This window comes from Corvus hawaiiensis, chromosome 5 (genome assembly GCF_020740725.1).
Source record: "Corvus hawaiiensis isolate bCorHaw1 chromosome 5, bCorHaw1.pri.cur, whole genome shotgun sequence".
NCBI lineage: Eukaryota > Metazoa > Chordata > Aves > Passeriformes > Corvidae > Corvus > Corvus hawaiiensis.
In genome coordinates, this window is record NC_063217.1 from 72,712,850 (window position 1) to 72,736,294 (window position 23,445).

Sequence of the window (23,445 nt, forward strand, 5' to 3'; positions counted from 1 at the left end):
AAAAGGTCTCCAGAATATAGTTCTGTGGAGGTGCAAGAGCTGAACGCAAAACCTTTGGGGTTTGATTTTAGAGATTCATGGATATTTTAGGCTAAAGACAGACTTCATCCGCCACTCCATTTTGGACTGAGTAGGTTTGGGAGGGCTTCGGGCCTGTGGTTTTTGTCCCTTACGGATAGGGAAGCGTCTCAGCAATCTTAGCTTCGTCAGGGCCAGCTACTGCAGGATTCCAGGCTCCCTAAAGAGGGAGCCTTTCCAGGAAATCCCTTCATGCCTTCCCACAGACAGTACATATCCTGATGGCTCGCTCTGTGCCACAGGCAGCCAGGCATCATTCAACACTAGGATACTGGCAGAGACAGGAAGCCTCTCTTTTTACGGAGAGGTCAGAGTTCAAGTATCTTAACCTCAAATTTCAAAACACCATTGTAAACTCATGCTTTGCCTATTTTGTTCATTCCAGAATGTAACTGTGTCTTCAGACTGAATGGAAACGTTGGGTGCTAAACATTGCCTTTGTTAGCAGAAGCAGACTCTATAAGCTATTGTGCTGTTATTTTTTTCAGTTATCTTGGCTTCCTTAATATCATTTAGCTATTTCTTTTCTTTATGGACACCTTATCCTGCTTGATTCTGTTTCACTTTGAACTTTCATTGATGCTGAGGATTTCACACATTTTTTATCATAGTGTGCAAAATGCTGATGGAATCTTTCTGCAGACTCTCTGGTGACAGAACAAGGTTATTATTATCATCCCCTTTGTACTGTATCTCCAGAAATCTATGCACATGCTTTGTAGCCACCCATTTTGCACTGGAAGCTGAAGAAATAATTTTGTTTTACTCACTACAAAAGCACTTTTCAAAAGAGGTGTCTTTCTAATTGTCCATTTTTAAAGCTGGTGCATGCATAATGCAGTGCTTTCAGGAGGGTTTGGAGTGATTTGCTACAATTATCTCTACCTTACCACTGGGGCTGCTGCCTGGCTCAGAGGTGAAACCATCCACGCTGAAAGCGAAAAGTCTCTGTTAGATTTGAATTCAGAGTGAAAAGAATTTCATTCACCGAGGGCAGTGACGAAAGAGCTGCATCCAGAGTCTGTTCCAGTCATCCAATTACTCTGTTCCTGGCATTTTCAAGGATGTTAAACCCACATGGAGCTTTTGTGACCCCAATCCTCTATCTATAAAGGCAGTGAAGAAACAGTGAACTCCCTTTTCTCCCCTCGAAACAGTTTCCATATTTCCATTAATTCAATCTGCTTTCTCTCTGCTATCCTAACTTCTCAACAATCTATGCCAAGGATCAGCAACTGCCCAAATTAAATGGCCATTGGCTACAATTATTCAGAAATATTTTTATGTAAGCAGCAGGTTCACCCAGGGTACTCCAGCCAGCCGTGCAGCCATTCCCCACTGGCACACAAACAGCAGCTGGATATTAAGACATAGTTGTGATATCCATATACTGCCCATATGCTCACTTTGGAGAAGCTGGAGAGACCTGTGTCTTGGAAAAAGGGTCAAATGGAAATGATTAAATTAACCGGGGGGGGGGGGGGGGCGGAAATCAAGCCATCTAATGAGTCTATTGGCTTATTGTGTTCCATATTCCTAAAAATTCACTTTGCAGTCAGGAACACATGGGGTTTAAATCATTTTCTGCCTTTACACTTTCCCTGCCACTAGAAGTAACACGGGGATGTTTTTCAATAAACAAATCTGCTCTTTTTTGTCAAGGTTTATGTACACTCTGAGTGCATTGGTGACATCAGATTCTTCACTGGGGAAAATGAAAAAACCCCAACAAAACCAACAACCCACACTACTGAAAACCCAAGAAGCCAAGCTGGCCATGTCCTCTGAAATATGGTATGAATGAAAAGAAAAATAAAATGAAATCCCCATCCAGTACAAACTGGGAAGTGATGGAATTAGGGCTTTTCTACTGAGACTGTCTCCAGTTACCACTCTTCTGAGCATGGCTTTATCAATTCTGCACTGAAGATGCTCTCAGGCCAAAATTCAAAAGGTGACTGACAAAAACAGGAGGCCAAAATGAAGCAAAAGAATCACAAAGAGAGCCTATGGAAGAAGCCTTCTGTAAAACATGAGGGACCCATGGGCCATATTAGATTATTTTTCTCTTTTTTTCTTCTTTAATTCTCTTATAGTAGACAGTAATTCTTATCCCCATTCTTTGAATCTCTGCAAGGTGCAAACTCTGTGTTTGGATGCAGGCAGACTGGGAAGTGCAACTGTGTGTTAGACCTGCTGAAGCTGGGAGGCACATTTATAGTGAGTAAAAGCCAAACATATAAATCACACACAAATACTACATTCCAAAATCTCACAACAGGTGAAACAGATTAGTGGATCACTCCCCCATCAGGAGCTCTGCCCATTACTGTGTAGGGCTGCTTGGAAATAGAGCACAACTGTGACACAAATTACATTGTTTCCATTTATCATAAAAGGCCTCAGTGACGCAGTCTCATGTATTTGTCATACTCTGCACAAGCCTTTGAAAAAACCTCAAGTCCATTACCTTCACTTTTCCAGATGCTTTTAGGTGATTGGAAAAGAGCACCGCTTCCTTCCACCTGCAGCCCGCAAGAAAAACAAAATCGCTTCAGGAGAACAATCATGGCTACACAGCCCCTTCCCTGCCTCTTCATCCTGTGTATCCGTCTGTCCAGCAGGGAAACACCTGCAAGAGACACAAACAGAAACTGCCTCTTCTGCAGGAAAAGCCCACCTTACCCTTCCAAACCATCCTGCCCCTTGCTCATACACTGTATACTCTCACAGTGTAACTACGGTTACTATTTCCATTCAAGGTTATCAATATTTCTAATAAAGATGGGCTGGAGACAAACCAGGATCTAATTATTAATTATATTTAGACCTGCATGCCCAGATGGGTAGGAAAAAGTGTTCACTCAAGGGGAAGTTTTCCTTAACTCCAGCAGATCCTGGATTTCCCACTGAATGTTTTCATTCTCAGGATATCAGCTGCAATCACCAGAAATAACATTAATGACTTTCAGTGTAGTGCAAAAATAATTAGAGGCAGAGCAATTGTCCAACTTACAACTTAGCTTATGCTAAGAAAAGGCTGAGAAAAATCATGTGAAGCTTGATAACCTGAGGGAGAAAAAAGCAAACAAGCACAGGGGTGAGGTCTAAATCAAATATGAAGCAATCTATATTTTCCATTAAAGCCATTGTGGAGCTGGGCATTTTGCAAAGCTCTTGATTGAAAACCATGGGAAAGTTAATGGATTTGACTCAAATGATCCTCAGCACTTCAATAAGAAGCAAGGAGAAAGGAGGCCCACAAAAGCAGAACTTGAAAAAAAACATTAGTGCAAAACCATACAACATAAAAGAAACAATTTAAATTGCTCTAGGAAAGAGTATAAATTGCCTTGTTCTCAGAACTGGAGGAAGAGTCAACAGTGCAGAATCTCATTAGAATTTAAGCACTGTATTTTTTTTTATAAACAGCATATCAGTAAGATTTACCAATATTGTCTCAATATGCTGAAAGCTTTATTATTTACTCTTTGACATGTGGTACTTTTCTAATTCTTTACTTTTAATAAAAAGCAGTAGAGATGTGTACTAAAGACTTCATTTTTTTAACATGGCTGAATTGAAGGCTAATTAGCACATTCATATCTGTCAAAAAATACAGTATCTTTTGTACTCATATTTTTGGGCTCTTTTGTGGTCAGTTTAATTAAATTTGTTGATAAAATAAAGGAGGAGATTTTAAAAAATTAATAGTTTAGGCTAGGTTTTTCAAAGGCAGTTAGTAGTTAGAGCCCAATAAACTAAGGAGGGAATCAGCCCAATAATTTTCTAGGGCTTTTTTTAACGTTACCCTTGAAATTTTAGCATCATCAGGAAAGAACAAGGAGCAGTCATGATCCAAAAGAGCTTCCTGGGATTATTGAGGTGCTGAGCAACAGGAGTTCAGAGTTGGAAAGGCGGCTGACAGCCTCTTATGGTGCTGTGTTTCAGAAGCTGCGATTTCAAGAGGAAGCAAAGTGGGTCATAAATGCTACTGATAGCTGAAAATTAGGAGATGAAAAACACTTCAGAACATTTAAGTGTGGTAGGTCTGATTACAGCAATCAAAATGCTATCCCATTTCACTACATTTATCTTGAACAGCAAGGTTAAGGAAAAAAAGCAAAAAAAAAAAAAGCCATATGATCCTCGATGGTGCAGTATGCATAAATGTTACAGTCCTGACAGGGACTACACAGGCAGTGACCCAAAAGTTAATGTGGTATTTATCTTGTTTTGTACTGTCAACCAAAACCATTACTGCTGCTTCAACAGGAGTTTCACTCCTACCTTATGGTCTGAAGCAATCCTTTGTCAGTTTGGTATTGAGGAGTGACCTGTTTCCCACAGAATATCTGCAAAACCAATTCCATCCTTAAATATCACCCTGAGGTGCCTGTATGTAGTTATTGGCCTGTCTTGACTTGGTCCATGTTCCATGACCAGTAAAACAGTGATGTTCATCCCAAGACCTGAACTCGGTCTCATGACCATGAGCAGTCTGTGTGCTGCAGAGCACCTGGGCACGTACTCCTGTGAAAAAACCTTCCTCGCTGAAGACACAACATCTCCAAGGATCACTGCATAAACCTCTGCACCTTCCCCACAAAGTGCAAAACAAATCCATAAATACACAGTGACACTGACAATAAAAGCTCCAATCCAGCCAGCCCCAACTGGATCTCCTCGAACAGCAGAGGACAAGAGAATAAACAACAGATGACAAATGTTAGGTCATTCCCACCTTAAGCCAAAATAACTCTGTGCTGCTGCCAGATATGATTCCTCTCTTCCTTCTGTCAGCTGACTCAGCAAGCTCATCCCAATCCATCTGGGAGCTGTGCTATGCTAATGAACTATGGAGGAGTTCAACAATATATCAAGTGTGATATATTAAAGGCACTAGAAAACAAACAAACAAACCCACAAAGAAAATAAACAAATCTGAGTACCAATAGTAGTACCCAATGAAGATTAAAAATACAAATAAACAAAATAACTTCATGTGGTTTAAATCTTAATCCTCAGGGATGAATGGAGCATCAATGTCCATATGCCTTGTTTATTACCCTGTAAGCTGAGAATTGAAATAAAGTCTTACAGCAAATAATCAGACAAGATTTAATGATATGGAGTGCTCATTGCCAGCCTTTTAAAAATTGATCTACCTGCCCCTATTGCTAAAGAGGTTTGGCCAATACCCAGTTTCCACAGCTCTTTCTTCAGCAGAGGAAGCCACTGCTGTTCAACCCCAGCTTTTTATTACAGTCTTTAATTTCTTTAAGCAGTAAAATATAAAATCTATTTTCAAAAGTGAAATAAATAATGAGATTGAAATAAACTCCATGAAAAGGGAGGTACTCAGCAGTGCTTCTGAGTGCCACTGTCTGGAGAATCAATGGGAAATATTTCCATTCAAATACCCAGGAAGCACAGAGTGCATTAGCAGTTGCTTTAATCATCTTTCACACAACAGCCATCAGTGCCATTCTCTGTGTTCTCCTCTGCTCAGACTGTCCCTTCTCTTCCTCCTTGGAAACGTTCCATCACACAGCTTCCCTTAGGTGCACACCAAGCACAGCAAGCAGTGATGTTTTCCATTTTATACTTGAGGAATTTCTGCAGGTTTAACAGTTTTAAAACAGGCATTAAGCTGCTCTTTCTTGTGGTTTTTTGTTCAGCTGTGAAAGTCCTTAAATCTCCTGAATATGCACGATTTGACCTACTGAGCTCAGTCATTTAGTGGCATAAACCCTTAAATATGAAGTCAACAGATACTTTAGATGAGGTGTCAACAGTGTATAGGCAACAAGCTGACATAAATCCTGTGGAATGTAACTTTTAAAAAACCTTAATTCCTTCTTTACTCCAGAAAGATCTCTTGAACCTTTTTCACAGCTTTATGTGTCTCTTTAAGCTACATCGGCAGGATGTGCAGCAGCTTATAGATATAGCAATTAAGCTATGAGCAAATGTATGTAAAAACACAGTGTAAGAGCATTTCCAAAAACGGACTCTTCAGAAAATCAATACATTTTCACTGAGGTAGATCACCCAGCATCATCATCAAATGAATTCTACTAAACCAGCTGTTGCAAAAGGAATCAAACCCAAGCACCAACACAGAAAGCAATTATATTCATTATGAACACACGGCCATTTCAAACAGCACAGCTTTTCACAAACAGCTATGCCACTCCTTGGAGTCCCATTTGGATCTCAGCTCTATCATTCGGCACTTCTATCTCTGTATACTCAAAATAATAATAAAACATTCTAATTCCTGGGGAAAAAAGGGGGAGTTTTGTCTTACCCAGGCTATAAGTAGCATTATCTTAACCTGAGGTGAAAATACTGATGAGTCAACATTTTCTTAACTAACTTAATTCTAATCCTGGTAAGATTCCTTGAGGAAGGAAAACTTTTTTAACTGGCTTCAGCAGCAGCAGAACAGGAGCACCTACTGGTGTCTCTAATGAAGTTGAGAGATACTTCCTTCAGTTTCTCAAGGAGGAAGTTGAGGTCTCTCTTAAAGAGCAAGTATTACAGATTGGTATCCTTTCTTTCTGAGGCACACAGCATTTTACAATGGAGCTTAATGAAGTAGGCTCTAAGGTACTTCCTGTAATATATTTCAATAAAAGAAAATATAAGCCAGTAAAGCTGCTCATGTAAGCATTGAGGATTTAAGAAATTACTTAAACAATGAATGCATGAAGCTATTAACCTTCTTAGAGAATTAAAATGTGCCCCTACGTGATGAATCAAAAGCAGCAAGTCATTTCAAGTCTGCAGGATTGATTTTATACATGTGACTGAAATATAATTACAGAAACATGAAATTGTGTTGTATCTAGAGAAAACTAGACCAGACTTCTAGACCATGAGCACACCTTTGCAACAGCCTTCATTTTGTACATTTGTTACCTCCTGGCAATGGTACAGAGCCAGGAAGGTTATATGGTGGTAGTTACCCTCAAGTATAGGCACAGTCTAGTGAAATTAGCCATTTTTCAGTTTTATTTCATTGCAAGATTCTGCTGTGCTGAAATATTAGGAGGATCAGCATGACTAAGTAAAATTTTGCTCATGCACAGTATTTTATAAAAGCAGTAGCAACAAAAGAGCCCTGATACCAGACTAAGCTGGGTACAGGTTATCTACATATGTCAGGTATTTAACAGGAAATTTTATAATAGGAAAGGCTTAGAAAATTTAAAACACTTTCTCTCTGAAACAGGTCACAGGAACGTTGTCTGTTTAAAGCAGCTGGAACACTGATACTGTGAGATTAAATAAAACATAAAAGGGATAAAAGAATTACCATATATTTAAAAAACACACAAAACTAAACCCCAAAGAGCAGAAATAAGAACAATGAGAGGCATTTTTTCCACTCACTGAAGTACCCTACTACTTAAGGAAGTCCTTCCTGGTGTCCTTTTGCATGTCCCTGGTTTTGTGTGTCCCCCATCAATTCATTTTCCAGTGGCATCATCAATACTGTATTAGCACCAAGATGTCACTGTCAATTAGGAACTGAGATCTTTGGGATCTCTTAAAGCAGTCACTTGGCCATCAAATAATATCAAAACAGCATTACCATAATATTTATCAGTTTGGTTTTTGGTTTTTTTTAGTTTTTACCAACCTGTTCAGCTCCTGAGACATGTTCATTTTATTGCTAATGACATCACATCCTGCCTATGTGCTCCCTACACAATTAATACCACTTTGCATCTGCATGGAGAGGGCCAAGAGCTCCTGTACAAATGATAATTAAACACCACGGTAAAGAGATGTGCAACTGCTCAGGGATGTATGCCAACAACAGTTCACTGGCAGCTTCTAGGAGATGAAACATAACAAGCTGAATTTTAAAAGTAATGGAGATCTTTTTTGCCTCCTGGTGGAAGATCTTTCTGAATGACCAGTTTAAGTATATTTCAACCCCTTCTACCAAACACAAGATAGATGAACAGGTGAAAACCTGGGCAACCTCTAGAGTTTAATGAGCACCTCTCTGTCCCTAATGCCTGTGAAAACTCTGTAGGGATGGAGACAAATTATTATTTGGAATCAGCCCTGAGTTGTGTCCTGTGTCTCAGAGCACTGATACAAGCAGGTTTAGACCAAATCTATAACTGAATATAACAAAGCCACAATTTTCCTTGAGGAATGTGGCAACAGCACAAACCAAGCTACTGATGCACGTCACCATCCACGGACACACAACAGAGCTGGAACCTTGGTGTGAGGTCTTGGAAACCTTCCCCTGGTGAAAGGAGTACAGGGGCTGGACTTTCAATGTGATGTAGACAGAGCTGACTGCTAATTCACAGAGCAGTGTTGTCATCCCAAACAGCCTCCTTCACATCTCTCTTTTCCTAAAATTTGTAACTTTTGTATACACCTGCAGGGAAGCAAAGCCTCCTGTATCTGCCCCTTCAGCTCACCAGCCCAGAGCAGGTCACTTTTATATTTACCTGATTTCTCACATATTGGTAAAGGAAAGCTGGAGAATGAGGACAGGAGGTGTGTCTGTCTGCTGTTGAAATCCATGTGCAAGAGGCCAAAGACAGTCCAGGGCTTTTCTTCCCTGTGGAGAAGGGCACAGTCCCTCTTGCACCAGTTGATGTCTCACGGATTTTACTGAGAAGTCTCATTCACGCAGGATCTCCGAGATTACACAACTCACTACCAATGAGCAGACTGCACCAGGAGATGATGAGGAGTGGGACATCAGGATATGGCTCAAAGTTCTCTGTTTCCGTCCAGAGAGGCCACGCTTTAGGGGTGTGAATGTGCATCCAAGAAGCACAAGGCTGCAAAGGGAGGTAGCTGCTCTCCTAGAGGCTTCAAAATGTTTCTATTTGTGTTAGCACAGCCTTATATCCAATTTTATTAATTCTGGCTTTTAACAAATCTGCCTAGCTCAGGCTGAAACATTTTGTACTAAATCTACCTAAGAATCCCTTCCTCTCTTAGATGGAAAGAGGAATAATTACAACTACAAATTTGCAGTAGTATCAGCTCCAATCTGCTGGTGACATGATGGTGTTGGCCTGTACATCAGGACATGGGGTTTGATTGCAACAGCTTGGGGATAGCCACAGAGAACAGCAGAGTAAAGGGTGATTTAAACTTCCCTACTAAAAATTTGTCTGACACTAGAGTGAACAAGGGCTGGTGAAACAAATACTTAACTCAGCACATGAGGAAAATCCATTTCCTGTATTAAACAAGACTGGGTTCTGCTTAGGAATCAACAAGGAATAAAAAGTACCCCAGAATGGGAGTCTGGCATTAGGCCTAATTTTTCCTTTTTTGCATGAAAATAATCTTTTCTTAGCACAGACCATTTGAGTATTCATGCATATTTTATAAGCACACACCAGCATTTGTTTCTTAACTTTCACTGGTCACAGTTGTCCATAGTTAGCTACACCTATAAACAAAATCCATGAAGAGGAAACGGTGTAAAAAGACAGAAAAATTGACATGTTTGCCCCCGGAAATCACACACCTTTAGTTGGAAGGGAAGATTTTAGCACACCCACATGCTGCTAGCAGCAAGCTCTTTTGCTGCCTGCTCAACACACCGCCCAAACCGCGGAGGGTACAAATGGGAGCAGGAAGCTACCTGGAAGTCACATGCAATCACCTTGCATTCAGCAGCTATTTTCACACTCTATAAACGAGGGCTCCTGGCTATCTGGCACAAACCTTCCCCCAGCCCTCTTCTACACCGAGCACTAAGTGCATTGTAATTCCAATATTCCTATTCCCTGGTAACAATATGTCATTCCTCATATATGTCAGGGGATTGGGCCAACACATACTTGAAGCTTTTGCCTGCAGTAACAGGTAATACACAAACCCAGCTCTTGGCCAAATCTTCCACACTGAGCAAATTTGACAGGGGAACCACTGGCGCAGAATGAATGCAAATCAGGATGCCAGTTTATTTTCCAGTCAGTTCTGCACATAACTAGAATCTAATCTAGTTATGGTAAATAGTGAAAATCTTGATGTAAGGGTAAAACATATGTAAATTGCCATTGTGATTTCTTAAACTGAACTGGAATCCCGCAAATGTATCTTGTTTCATTATTCTCTGCAGCAGAGAAGAAAATTCAGTTGCCAAGAGAAAATTAAAAATAATAATACCAGGAACACACATTTCACCAACGCGCTGTGTGTCTTAAAAAATAAGGTCCCTGGGTGCTATAGAAGCCAATAAATTATTACACAGGCAAAGTATCTCAGCACAAAGCAAATTATCTGCTCACATATAGAAAAATGAAACAGTGCCACTTCAAATCTGAGCACAGCACTGCCGGTGCGCTCTGCACCGCTAATGAAGCTTTAGAAGCAATCATTGATGACTCTGCAGAAGTCATGTCTGCTGCCAGAGCTGTCACTTCACATAAAGGCCTAGTGGGGAAAGCCATAGGAATGTCTGGAGCCCCTCGGAGCCGGGAACTGCTCAGTGGCAGAGGCAGGAGAGGTGGGAACGCTGGGCACTCTGCCATGCTCCCCTGCCAGCCCTGACACAGGTGCCCCTCTGCCTCCTGTGTCAGGGCTCTTCAAAGTAAACTTGGTGGGAGCTAAATGGCTGCCTGGCCACAACTGCACTGTGCTGCTGAGGGCATTTCTAATGGGCACAGTGCTGAGAGCTCAGTTTTCCTCCTCACACGCCCTCGCACATCGCGCCAAGTGACAGCACCATTTGTGCACTCAAATGGAAACACAGCACACGGAGTAAATAAAGCCACGGGAAGGTTCGACCAAACCATGGCCGATTTTCTACGTTATTTACTCAAACCAGTTTTAAACCAAAATATTATGCAGCTAAGTAAGACCAAAACCAGAAGTTTGCTCTCAAAGAATTCCCCAGAAACTGTACAAAATACTCTATGCTAAAGTAAGTTAGGAGCCATTTGGTTCCAGAAAAAAGCTGAGGTTGTTAAACTGCAAGACATGAATTTAAAATCCTCTCAAAGGTTGGTTGTTTTTGTTTTGTTTTTTAAATTTCACGGCACTTTATCAGCAACTCAGTATTTTGTTAGAGAAAATGAGATGATGCCTGGAAATATAAAGGATTCCAAAAGCACAGCGAGGACAATACAGTGCAGCTCCTGAGCCTCTTCTTGCAGAACCGAAACTTGTTTTTCTATTGTAACCCTGTTACATAGAAAACAAAAACAGATTTCTGAAACCCTCACTAATGTGTGCGCCTACTGAGCCACTGCCTTTATCTGATGTATTTTTCTGCATTGCCCTCATTTCACACTTCCTCACTTCTTTGCCCAAAATCTGTAGAAGCCAAAACACAGAGTCTCAACAGTTCCACCTGTGCCCCTCAGGCTCCTCCTATCATCATCTGATTTAGGATCCTACATTGTACACTGTTAAACAAACCAATTTACGAACACTTGAGTCAAAGCTCAAGAAACTGAGAAATGACTCTGATCATAATAATGTAGAATATGTAGAACAACAGCAACACTCACCTTCTGTAGCTGCATGCTCATCAGAAGCAGGATATACACTCACAAGACGTGGCCCCCAAACAGAGTATTTGTGACCATCGCCTTGTGGACTGCAGGTATGCCTCCTTGTTTGTGTAGCTATCCTCATCTGCTTCCAACAGCCATAAATTGAAAGGTTACAGGGCTTAAACCATTTCCCACTTATGATATGTCTATCAGGCAGCAACAGATGGGCAATAAACTTTTAGCCATAAATGTTCCTGAGAGCAGGAAGTTCACGGCCATAACCAAGTAACATCAATTGATGTCCAAAATGCAATCTGGGCACGTCGTTCCCTTTAACACCCAACAACACCTTACATTGCAAGGTACTTACCAGCAGCCTCCAGGTTAAATAACACCCGCTAAGGTCAGCTGGGATGGCTCCGAAAGGCTCCCGCCAGTCAGCCGGAGATTTGTGGCCTCCTCTGAGCCTCCAGCACTCCCTGATTTCATCCCCGTTCCATCGAGCGCTCTCAGTATCACTTTAGACTGGATATTGAAATCACTTAGCAGCAATAAAAAAGAAAAGTGCCACAGATTGGATCCCATTTTGCTCAGCACACATCTCTAAACTATTACCAGTGTGAAATGAAATCTAATGTCTCCCTTAGCAATCCCATCTTCTTTGTCCTTCTGTTTTTCTAGGAGTGTTATGATACACTAAATCCATTTGGACACACAATAGTACACAGGTCATACCAGAGATTTCAAGAAGAGTTTTCCAAATTTACATAGCCACCACAGCAGGTTGCTTTTCAGCCATCACACTCTCACATAAAAATCCATTAATAAAAGCAGAAGGCAACAATGCAAACACCTCAGTGCGCTGCTTTGGGCTGGGGCAGTTCATTGTCTTCCCAGTAGCTGGTATGGGGCCGTGTTTTGGATTTGTGTCGGAAACAGGATAATTTGGGGATGTTTTCATTGTTGCTGGGTAGTGCTCACACAAAGCCACAGCCTTTTCTGCTCCCCTGTGGCCCACCTCCTTCTGTTTTCCTTAGGTTAATTCTCATGGTGGTAGAAAACAGAAAATGTGGTTGAATCTCTGCAGTTTCATCTAATGCTCTCTTCAGGGACGGGAACTCCATGATGGCACAAACACTGGACAGAAAATGTGACCAGCTGAAATCCAAATGCCTTGAGTTTCATGGGAGAAACAGGGCAACTGCTGTGGGCCTGTGCTACCCAAAATGCATCCTCTGAGTACTGCCAAATGCTCCCTGAATTCAGCCTTCCTTTCCCACTGTTCGTGATGCCACCTCTCTCCCTCAAACCACATCTCCTCTTCCCCAGCACTGGAAGTTTTGCTGAAACAGTGTATCCAAGGCAGGTGACCAATGTGCAGAGCCAACTAAGTGATGGATGTGCAGGGCAAGTGAGGATACAGCGTGCCCCAAGGAGGAGTTTTGGGGGAGGATTTCTGCGTTGTCAATTACTGAGAACAGATGTAGCTTATAGAGCTTAGGCGGAAAGCTCATCTGATTGCTCTTGGCCAAGTTTAGATGATGGCTAGTCAACAAAATGCGATGCCCAAGAGACTGTGAAACTAAACCCTCTGGAAACATGTCCAAAGAATAAAGCCAGTGTAAGGCAATACTGCACTAATAAATCAGCTGAGCCCCTTAACAGTAACCGAGTCAGATATGCGTATAACGATGCTGTTTAAACCATCTCAGTGGCTTGTCAAAGCTGTTCTATCAAAATAATATACATAACTGCTTGCATTAAACACAAAGTACAGGCAGCGGCTAGTTTTTCTCAAATTTAATAAATGCTATTACTTCCTGCAGTCTCTCGAGGTAGCTGCCTGTTCCACTGTCTTGTTGGATTGCAATTTTAACTCCTCACTATTATTTCTGGAGTTCCAAAAATGTCACGAAGACAAGATCTGGCATGGTGAGCCTTTGACGCAGCTCATCAGAATTACAGACTGACTGGTTACAAAATAAAAACTCCTAAATAAAAATAAAACACTGTTGGAAGGGAAGCTTGCTAAATATCTGCACTGCTAATCTTGCTCAGTCAATAAGAATGGTGTATGAAACACAGAAGTATAAAAAAATAGCAAAATAAAAGCTGAAGGCGAATGCTACTTAAAATATATTTCTATTCTACAGACAACAACAGGGAATACGTTATTTACTACAAGGTAGTTAACTGCTTCATGGGAGGATCAGTACACAGGTTTTCTCCATCTGACTTTCAGACAGAGCATGTCAATCAGTGCTGGACCAGAACACGAAGCTTTTGCTTGCATTAAATAGCATCTTATAGTGTGGAGCAAGGTAACTTTTGGCAAGAATAAGATTATCACAATTTGTCCTCTCATTCATGTTCAAAGTTCGGTAGAATCCTACTGGAATTTGTACTTCCACCATTTTGTTTTCCATCTGTAACGTAAAATTGCTGCTTAAATGAAAGCGCTGAGCCCCATTGGCCAAAACCATTTTGGATGGGGGAAATGGATGACTTCTGTGTCAAAACTGTGTATGGCGTTTCTCCCACTTTTACAGTCAACTGGCATAAGGCATGATTTAAGTAAAGAGGAATCCCACATTAATTTAGGAAATGGAATAGACTGGCCAATTTGACACTGAACATTCGGAATCATGAGCGGTCAGGGGTAAAGCTCTACCAACAAGGGGAATTCCCAGCTACAAACCTGAGAAGGCAACAGCCCACACCACACTCATACCCTACAGAGGCTCCCATCTCAGGCATGGGAATCCTCTCTCTGCCCATTTTTCACCCTGGACTTCACCTTTGATTCTCCATATCCCAGGTGACAAGAGAGCTTTGCTCTTTTCCCGAGATGGCTTTCCTTTTTCCCTTATTTTCTTTAAACAAACAACAAAATCAAGAAAATGAAAACCAGTGCCAAAAAGAGTAAGAGTTCTTGTTTTCTAGCCCCATCATAGGTTGTAGGATGCAAAGTAAATGTTTGCTCTTTATTTTCCCTGATTAGACTTGAGTTACAAGTATTAATAACCACTGCAATTTGCAGTTAGTTCCCTGGAGGGAAATTTCACACAGAAGTTATTCATCTTTCTTTAGTTCTTCTGTTTCTGTAGACACTGGAAACAGAACAAAAAAAGAATTCCTTGAGTGAGGAAGAGATGGGCGGAAGGACAGGTAGAAGGTGCTTTTCTGAAGTGCAGGTGTGAGGTTCATATCTACATGGGTTCTTTGCCTTCTCCTGGGCCACATTTCCAGGAGACAGCTTCATGTATGGATTTTAGCACATGTAAAATCTGGGTGAAAACCTCTTGTCACCATTTATATATTAATAATATCCCGACTGCAAACAAAGGTGAAAAGCTCTTTAAATGGAAGAATATTGTTTCTCTGGGTACAAAAAGTTAGGCCAGCACTAAAAGCCCTGGTTATTGATGCTCCCCCCAGTCAAGATTCTGTTTGTGTCTCTCAGCTGAGGTATTTGGCAGACAACCATTTTATGTCATCTACAGGCTGTGTATGTTATAACAGCATCCGAATGTCAAAATTAAATTTATTTCCTAAGACACTGCCTCTTAAAGAGCCTTTTACATATAAATGTGAAGGGAGACTATTAGCATGGCTGTTAGACCATAATAAAGGATGTTCATGACTTGTCTCTTAATTATGCTTTTTCACTCTCATCTTGTGGCAGTACAATTCCCTTTTCAACCACAAACCATGTTCATGACATACACATAACGCAGGAAAACTGAAGCATAGAAGAGCAATGGATCACATTCATCTGTGCAATTGAATCAGAAGACAATGCAACTGCAGAGAATCTGTAATTCAGCGAGTCTCTTTGAGAAGATTTTGAAAGATCCTGTTGCTGCAGATAATTCTGGCTGTTGGGTTTACAATTTAAGGCGGACATGTTTTCTATAGAACTTGCTAACATCAGAAAAACGGTAGTTGTTGGACTTGGCTTTTTTCCCTAAATAACTCCTTAACCTTATCATGAGGAAATCTGTTCTCTCACTTTTCTTTACCACATCATACTGACGTACAGCTGTTGAAATGGGACAAAAATCAAAATGTTGGTTGTATTGGCTGTGTTTTGTACTTACATGACAGGCATTTTCCTGCTTAGGTAAGAGAGAACTGTTGATGGAATTTAGTAACATTAATAATTTTTCTTCTAAAAAAAATTAGTCTTCCGGACCAGAGAATATTCTATTAAAGCTGGAAATGTTGGGGGGAAAATTAGAATTACAATGTATTCCATGCTGTTGGAATTTTCCTTGTCCCATACTTGTAATTGCTGTGCAGTATTTTGTTCTGTACACAAATGCTGACAACTTTGTTTTTCTCTAATCTGAATAATTTCACATCAATCCGAAGCAGTAATATCCTCATGGGAATTGGCTTAAAGCAATGAAGGACGCTTTCACCAAATGTTCTCCAAGAAAAGCTGATGTTTTGAATATAATTGGGAGACAGGCACGGCACTGAACCAGATATTCTGGGTTCCACATGGTGCAGTCTACAGAGACAAGCCAGATGTTTAGCACTACTGCTGATACCTTCGTGTCCATGGGGAATTTCACCATTTATTTGGAAAACAATTTATTAAAAAAAGTCCAAAAACCCAGCATATCAGCAGCATGTGGTTTGTTACAGCAAATGTGCAACCTAATGTGTTTGAGAATATCAGATTTCTTTTTTAAAAAGAAAGGCTTAAAAAGCATTCACACCATTCAGCTTCAAAAAGCACAGTCTTTGTTATCTAAAATAGACTGGGCCACTGCAGCCCAACTATTTCTGAATAAAAGCAGGTCATTATTAAAAAAAGGAGATTTGTAACAGCAGACATATTACAAAAGAGACTGTCAGATATAAGCACCCATAGGAATAATGTGTGGGGTCTTGCATGATCAAGAATAACTCCCACAGGATAAGATGAGAAATATAGGGCTGGACTTTTTATGCTTTCATGTTTTCTGTTCTGTGTGAAGACAATAGCTCTGGATTTTAAAAGTATGGACTTCTTTTCAGCAGGCTAAGGATACCTACAGTTTTAAAAGGTCACTGGAATTGGTTGTTCTTGAGTCTTCAGCCATCTTTTAAACAGACCAAAGCCAAATCACTGTAAATGGCACTGTAAATGGGTCTCCAATGCCACCAGAATATAAAGATAAAAGCAGAAGCTCTGGTACTGGCTGGCCACACTGCATCAGTGACCCTGTTTCCAATGCCACCAGCCAAACCAAAGTTCTGTACACACATCCTACCTGCTGCGTTTTTCACCTTGGTCTAGAAGCTTACTACTATTTGCTATAAACCATTAGCCCAGCCTAGCTCCACAAAACACCAGGCTGGGAGGGAAGCTCAGAGAATTACCCCTGTGGAAGAGGAACAAGGACTTTGCTGCTGGTTTATTATTGCGCTGTTCTGACTACAAACTCACCTACACTGGGTGCCTGTGTGGTGCCTTTCAGCCCCCTGACAAACTCAGCAGCTCTGGTTGTTGTGGCTGGCATACACCTCTCCATGGGGGCTGGATGCCACACTACCCCTTTAAGCATTGCATACTGGAAAATGGAGCAGGGATCTCAAATGGCCTTTAGCCGTTAACCTCAGGAAGCAGCTTCAAAAATATTATTATTGTAGCTGTTAATAGTTTCCAAAAGGATGACTCCTAGGGCTGCAAGAGCTCATTGACTTCACACACACACACATCCTTCTCCAAGGTTAAATGGGAATGGTTCGTGAACACACAGCTGAGAGCAGAATTACCTAATGAAGTGCACTTGCCCAGGCAAAGCCAGCTCAGACAGAGTTTTCTTGCAAACATAAAAAGGTGCTTTTAATGTGAAAACCTGCTTTTGTTCCCAGCTTGGAAATGTTTACGGGAAACTGTGCTTCTACGCTCTGGGAAACGTGCATGCATAAATGCACAGAGCTCTGTTAGCATTTACATCATTGTGGTCTCAAGGGGGAAAAGGTCTGAAAAACAAACCTGTTTTTACAAAAGGACAGAAATTAAATTATCCAAGTTTGAGCATGTTAGTAACAGTGACAGGCAAAGGTACTTACCAAGTTAAATCCACTCTCTTGATAGGCTCCCCAAGAAACAAGGAACAAAAGTCAAAAGGAGGCATTTCCAAGGCAATACTGCAGAACTGGGCACTGAACTTCTCCAATCTAGTGATGAGAAAAGGGGGCATTAGGTAACAGCATTTTTTGGGGGAACTGGAGAGAAAAGGTGATGCTGAAGTGATGGACAGCATAACACCCATGGTGGTAGCTAATTTGATAATGAATTCAGTTACTGTCACACAATAATTCCACATCATACAAAGACATTAAATAAGAATCCCTCTGAAAATCTCAACTAAAATTGCAGGAGTGACTCTTTTGACTTACACAGTAATTTTTTAAACCACCTCTTAGAGCAAGGCAGACAATATTTTTACAGTTCCGTTAGAGCTGTGGAGTATCTTTCTGTGTATAGTGTAAGCTCCCTTTACTCTCTTCCTTTCTCTTCTTCTCATAGGTGGTGCTTCACTGGAATATCAATCATGGATAAAAGTTAATTTCCTTCATAAGAACCACTGTCAGCTAAATGTGCTCGCCTCTTACAAAGAAGAGCTCCAAAGTGCATAGAAGAGAAAACTGAAGAGAGACAATCACAGCTGCCCTGGAGAGTAAGATTCATGGTCTGCAACAGATCTTTCACATGATGCTAAATTACATATTACGAAAAGAAATAATAAAACAAGACAACTATTTGTGTGCTTCTCATCCTCTGGGAGCCTGATCCCAGTCTGACTGACAGATCCTCAAAAATGCATCTCGAGAGCTTAGTGAACCCCTAAAAGCTGCTCTCCTGCCTTCCTGCATAACATGAGCCACAGAATTTCATCCAGGCATTGCTGTATCCACACAGAACACGGTCTGGCTAAATTAACAAAATGCAACATTTCTGACTGGATAACTGCCAACCCCCACCTTGAAAGTGTAATCAGATTGGATTGCCTACCTACATCCAGAATGTGAGCTAGGAAAGGTCCTGCTAAGCAATGCTTACAATTTTAGATTTGTATTTCTGGAGCTTTTTATCTCTTATTGAGCTCTTGAGAATACCTAAAACACAAGCATTATCTTCTACATCGTTTCTCACTATGCAACAAGAAAAAAATTATATTAGCAACACTCTAATGATCTGGTACAAAATGGAAGATTCATACATGATTACCTATGCTTAAACCACGAGGCAGTGAAGTACAAAGACAAAAGAGGCATCAAATCAGTATTATCATTAGATTAAAAAAAAAAAAAAAAAAAGCAAGCAAACCATCCAAACATGTTTTGCTAAGCAGTGCTGTTTGGGAATACTCTCCTTGCTTTTCTAATGCTTTCCCATTAGGAGGAGGGTGGAATGCATGTGTTGATTTGACTAAAATTTCCTTCTACAAGGGCTGTTTGACTTCTAAGTAACACTGAAACACAAATAACCTCGCTTGATTTACATACAAACTACTCTGATGAGCCAAACGCCTTCCGCTGGCAATAGCTGAAGCAACACAGGCTGTGACTGAAGCACTTCAGCTGTTCTGCTTCTTCCCCTGCTCAGATGCTTCCCATTCTGCAGGGAATGAGAGAATAGTTACACAGCATCAAGTTGGGGAGAAAATTCAGTAACTTTAAGTCTCTAAATGTCCAGTCCCAGCTTCTTTGTTAACATTTTGCTTCAGCAAAGTACTTCAGTGCTGATGACAGCGAGGGGAAGTGGTGGTGTTTGTTATCTGCCTTCTTTTAGTTATTCTGTGAAATTAAAAAAGGGAAATTGTTTATTGGTGCACAGTCAGTTTCCATCTAAAAGCTGAATCTGATTGCATTTTGATTTTACTTTTGATAGATTTCTGACAGAAAATACATCTTTGTTTTTAATTAATCCGTTCAGGAACCCTAACTCTGCATAGAAGCTCACGCTTTTTATGTAATTACTTCTAAAGGCTTTTTCCATCACAGCATGGCTATCTCTTCAGATTACTTATTCTGTTTCTTTTCCTCTGTTAGTCTTTGTTGATGGAAGGTCAGCTTTAGGCAGCGAATTCTGTAGGCAAGGCTGCCTGTTCCCTGGGAAGCCCCTCTGCAGAGTGAACTAAACAGCTTCACTTGATCCTCTTGAGTGGATCTGTACAATCCAGAAACGGTTACCAGCTTGGTGTACAGGCAAAGTGCCTCTCCATCCTTCCTCCTGTTTGCTGAGAGCTCTGTGTTTACAGAGAGAGGCAAAGCCATATCAAGAGCATTCTCTAAACACCAGAAGTGTAAAAAGAACTAGCACAACTCTCTAGTGCATCAGCTGCGACACTCACTCAGGAACCATTCTGTTCAGTATTTAATCCTAAGGTTCCTTTAGCAGCTTGTTCAATTATGGGATGAAAGAAATAAAGAGGAAAAAAGGGAAGGGAAAAAAAGAGATACAATTAGCCCAGAGTTCCCATCACCACCACCATTCATCACCAGCCTTAAGAAATCAAAGCTCTTTATTCTCTCCCACTCATTCCACTTATGTTTAGCACTTCTATGTCAAATACAGCAGATTCAAAAGAAGTGATTGAGAAATACTTTTTCCTTGAGTAGCCCAACAATTCAAGTGTCGTTGTGAATGAAAGGAGCTCTCTTTGCCTTAGCTAAACTACACACAAGTACTAAAGCAACACACTCAGCGAGGCAGGAAGAAAGCCTCGCTCTTTCTCGGCAGATTATGAAAAAAAAGGTATAAGGAAAGGGCTTAACTCCAGGAAAGGCTGTTGATCTCATGAATGCGGGAGGGGACATGTTTGTGCTGCTTTCAGGGAGACCGTGACACTTGCAGCCTTTCCCTTTCTGCAGAGAAGGCTCTTGAAAATGTGAGTTAATCAGGTGTTAGGTGTGTGTGGTGGCACTGAGCTGTTTGTCACCCGTAGTTGGATCAGCCATGGGAGCTGGAGATGATGCCCCTCAGAAGGAACACACAGGTACCGTTCCCTCGGCAGCGCCGTGGAAAGGAGCAGCTGCCATTGTCACTGCACATCGCCCGCTGGAGCAGATACAAGGGAACCACTGCCAGGATGAATCCCTCTCCTGCCTGTCAGAACACGCACAGGGAGGCTGCTCCTTGAGCAGCTTTTGCTACTTATCTCTATTTTTTGCCACAGAAGCCATGTCTGCACAGGCAAGGGATCATATGCCAGAGTGAATGGGCTCTGATTAATGCAGATCATATCCAACAACCTTTCTGAGCTCCTTCTGGGCTGGCATGCTCCGTTAGTCTCCGAATGTCACAGAAAGGTATTTAAACCCACACAGGAGAGTAGGGATTAACAGGCAGGAAAACACACGGCCACCAGAGCAGCCACTGCAATCATGGCAAACATTGCACACCGTATTTCCACTGGCCCTCCCTTAACAGTGGTTGGGAACTGTGCATGGACATTTACTTGGGATGGGAGCTGTAGATGCCAACTGAACCTGCCCTGCCCACTTCTGACAGCTTTGGACATCATTGACACCCAGAGCAGGACCTTGAGGCCTCAACTCCAAGGCCACCAATGCAGCCTCTGCACCACCAGGCTCAGGATGGAGTTGCACATGCTGCGACAAACCAACCTTAAAGCTCCTCCCATTCCGTGGTCCCTCTTTATAACTCTCCCATGTCCTCCTTGCCCCTGGATGCCCTCTCTAGGATATCTGTACCTCCCGTCTGATCCTGCTGGGGCTGCTTCAACTCACTGACTCGACAGAAAAGCACCACAGCAACAGAAAACTCTGAAACTTCACGCCCTGCTTGCCCACCTCTCCTCCCCTCAGAAACCCAGCAGGACTCCCCCAGCTCGCCCTCCAGAGCTGAGCCCCCGTGTTGCTCTGGGCTCTCTCCCTCCACGGGTGGCAGCCCTGGAGTCTGCACGGGGGCAGCTGCTGATTCCAAGTTGTTTCTGGTGGATCAGGACTGCAATTTGTTTCCCTGCTTGTGCTTTTATTTCTGCTGTCACAGAGCGCCGCTGCTCTCCCTCGTTCCTGCACAAATCCCCACTGTTGGCTACATCATCATCTTAACCCAATGCTTTCTTCCTACTTTTGCAAGATTAAAAAAAAAAGCTTTTCCAGAGAACACAAAAATGTAAAGCAATGTTACAAAAGCAGACTTGTAGCAATATTTACAGATTTATAGTTACATGGCTGTTGCGCCTCCGGGTTAAAATCCAGGGGAGCACTTACTGTTTGGGATCCTGTGTTCCCATGGACCCATCCAAATGCCTGCTAGTAGGGATAGAAGGAAACAGTTCAGGGTGTGGTTAAGAGCTTATTGGAGTGGGTGAAGAGGACAGCTGCTGGGCACCCAAGGTGCCATCACCTCCCACCACCATTCTGCTCCAGCCCACCACAGGACGCAGGAGCACTCACATTTACTTGATTTCCAGGCATCAGGCTTGCAATTGTTAACTGCTGTCACTAACTGATTAGACACTGAGCAGTTCCAAAAATACCACTCTGGGGGTGACAATTTTCTGTCATGTGCAATCTGACATCTTCGGAAAAAAGTGGTTCCTGGACACATGCAGGCTTTTAGATATTAGCACCAACAATTATTTCTGCTTCACTTCTTACACTTTTTGTGAGTTTCAAATATTTAGAGTTCAGCTTGTTCAAAGATTTATTTTGCTTTATTTTTGATATTTGCTTTTTAACTGTCACACCTTCTTTATCCCTGCTTTCAACATTCTGAGAACTTACATTTCAAACTTACTGAGAATGTATCAAGGGATTTGGTGCTGGTACTGATAGACAGATTCACTCCACAGTCATTTTCTTACCTTCAAATGCCATTGAGATGCCCTGGTTACAGTGCTCTCCTCAACTATTGCTCAGATAGCCTAAGTCCATTTTTCTTGAATAAGTCTCCAGACAGACCAAACCAAAAACCTAATTATTTTTGCACATTTTTTCACATCAAAGGGACTTTTAAGTGCACAGAGATGGTAACAACACATGGTTCCTGAGCTCCCTTTCCATTCTGGACATGCCACGCTTCTGCTTAATTCATAGTAAACCGTGTACCAGAGGCTGATCTCCTGGTACTAACCCAACAATTGCACTGACGTATGGGATGTCACAGTACGTGAGAAGGTCAGCATTTCAGCCTCACCACGCTTACACTCTCCTGGATATTAAAATATGGAGGGGTGAGTCTCCGGCCTCGAGGGCTGACCCGCTCCTCCTGAAGGTCCATAAATCAGCTCCCAGGACTGAGGCTCTGTGCCAGCAGGACACTTAATTATGGATTGGAGACACGTTTCAGGTGCAGGGCGAGGCTGAGAGCAGATGAACCTGTCCATGTAGACACAGCAATTCTGCAGAATGAAGCTGCTTCAACAAGAGGGCCTTGGGCACTCAAGGACTGTGCAGCCCAGCTTTTAGTTAGGTGTCAGAACACTGATTAAGAGGCGCTCACTTTGGCAAATGTCTTTGTTGTAGGCTCCTTTGCCACCACCATCACCCAGACAACACACTACCCTTAACACACCTACCCAAGTTGCTGCTGGGCTTTGAAGCAACAAAGGGAAGAGATTCTCACAAACAGCTTTTGATTAAAATAGAAAATAACATCAACTCACATTAAAATATAATTCACTGCTTGTTTGATCCTTTGTTTTTAGTCTCATAAAAAAGCAATCATAATCTCTCACAGACTGTTGTTCCCCAGGAAAAAAGTGTATCACAATATGCACTGACTGCAAATGCCATTTTTAAATATTCAACACAGCTGTACTTGTGGAGACCTGACAGAGAAAATTCCCCTGCTCTCTCTTCCTCCTCATTCAGCAAATCAGGCAGAGGATTT

General features: G+C 41.7%; 1 long non-coding RNA gene across 5 annotated transcripts in view; it reads right to left on the reverse strand.

Annotated features, from left to right (window-relative positions):
• Positions 1-23,445, reverse strand: part of LOC125325968 — a 96,037-nt gene that overhangs the window by 33,475 nt on the left and 39,117 nt on the right. For all 5 annotated transcript variants that reach the window (XR_007203639.1, XR_007203638.1, XR_007203641.1 and 2 more), the window contains 3 exons: positions 17,649-17,756; positions 11,950-12,120; positions 2,549-4,980 (listed from right to left, as the gene is read on the reverse strand). This is a non-coding gene — a long non-coding RNA (uncharacterized LOC125325968). The remainder of the gene's footprint in view (positions 1-2,548; positions 4,981-11,949; positions 12,121-17,648; positions 17,757-23,445) is intronic.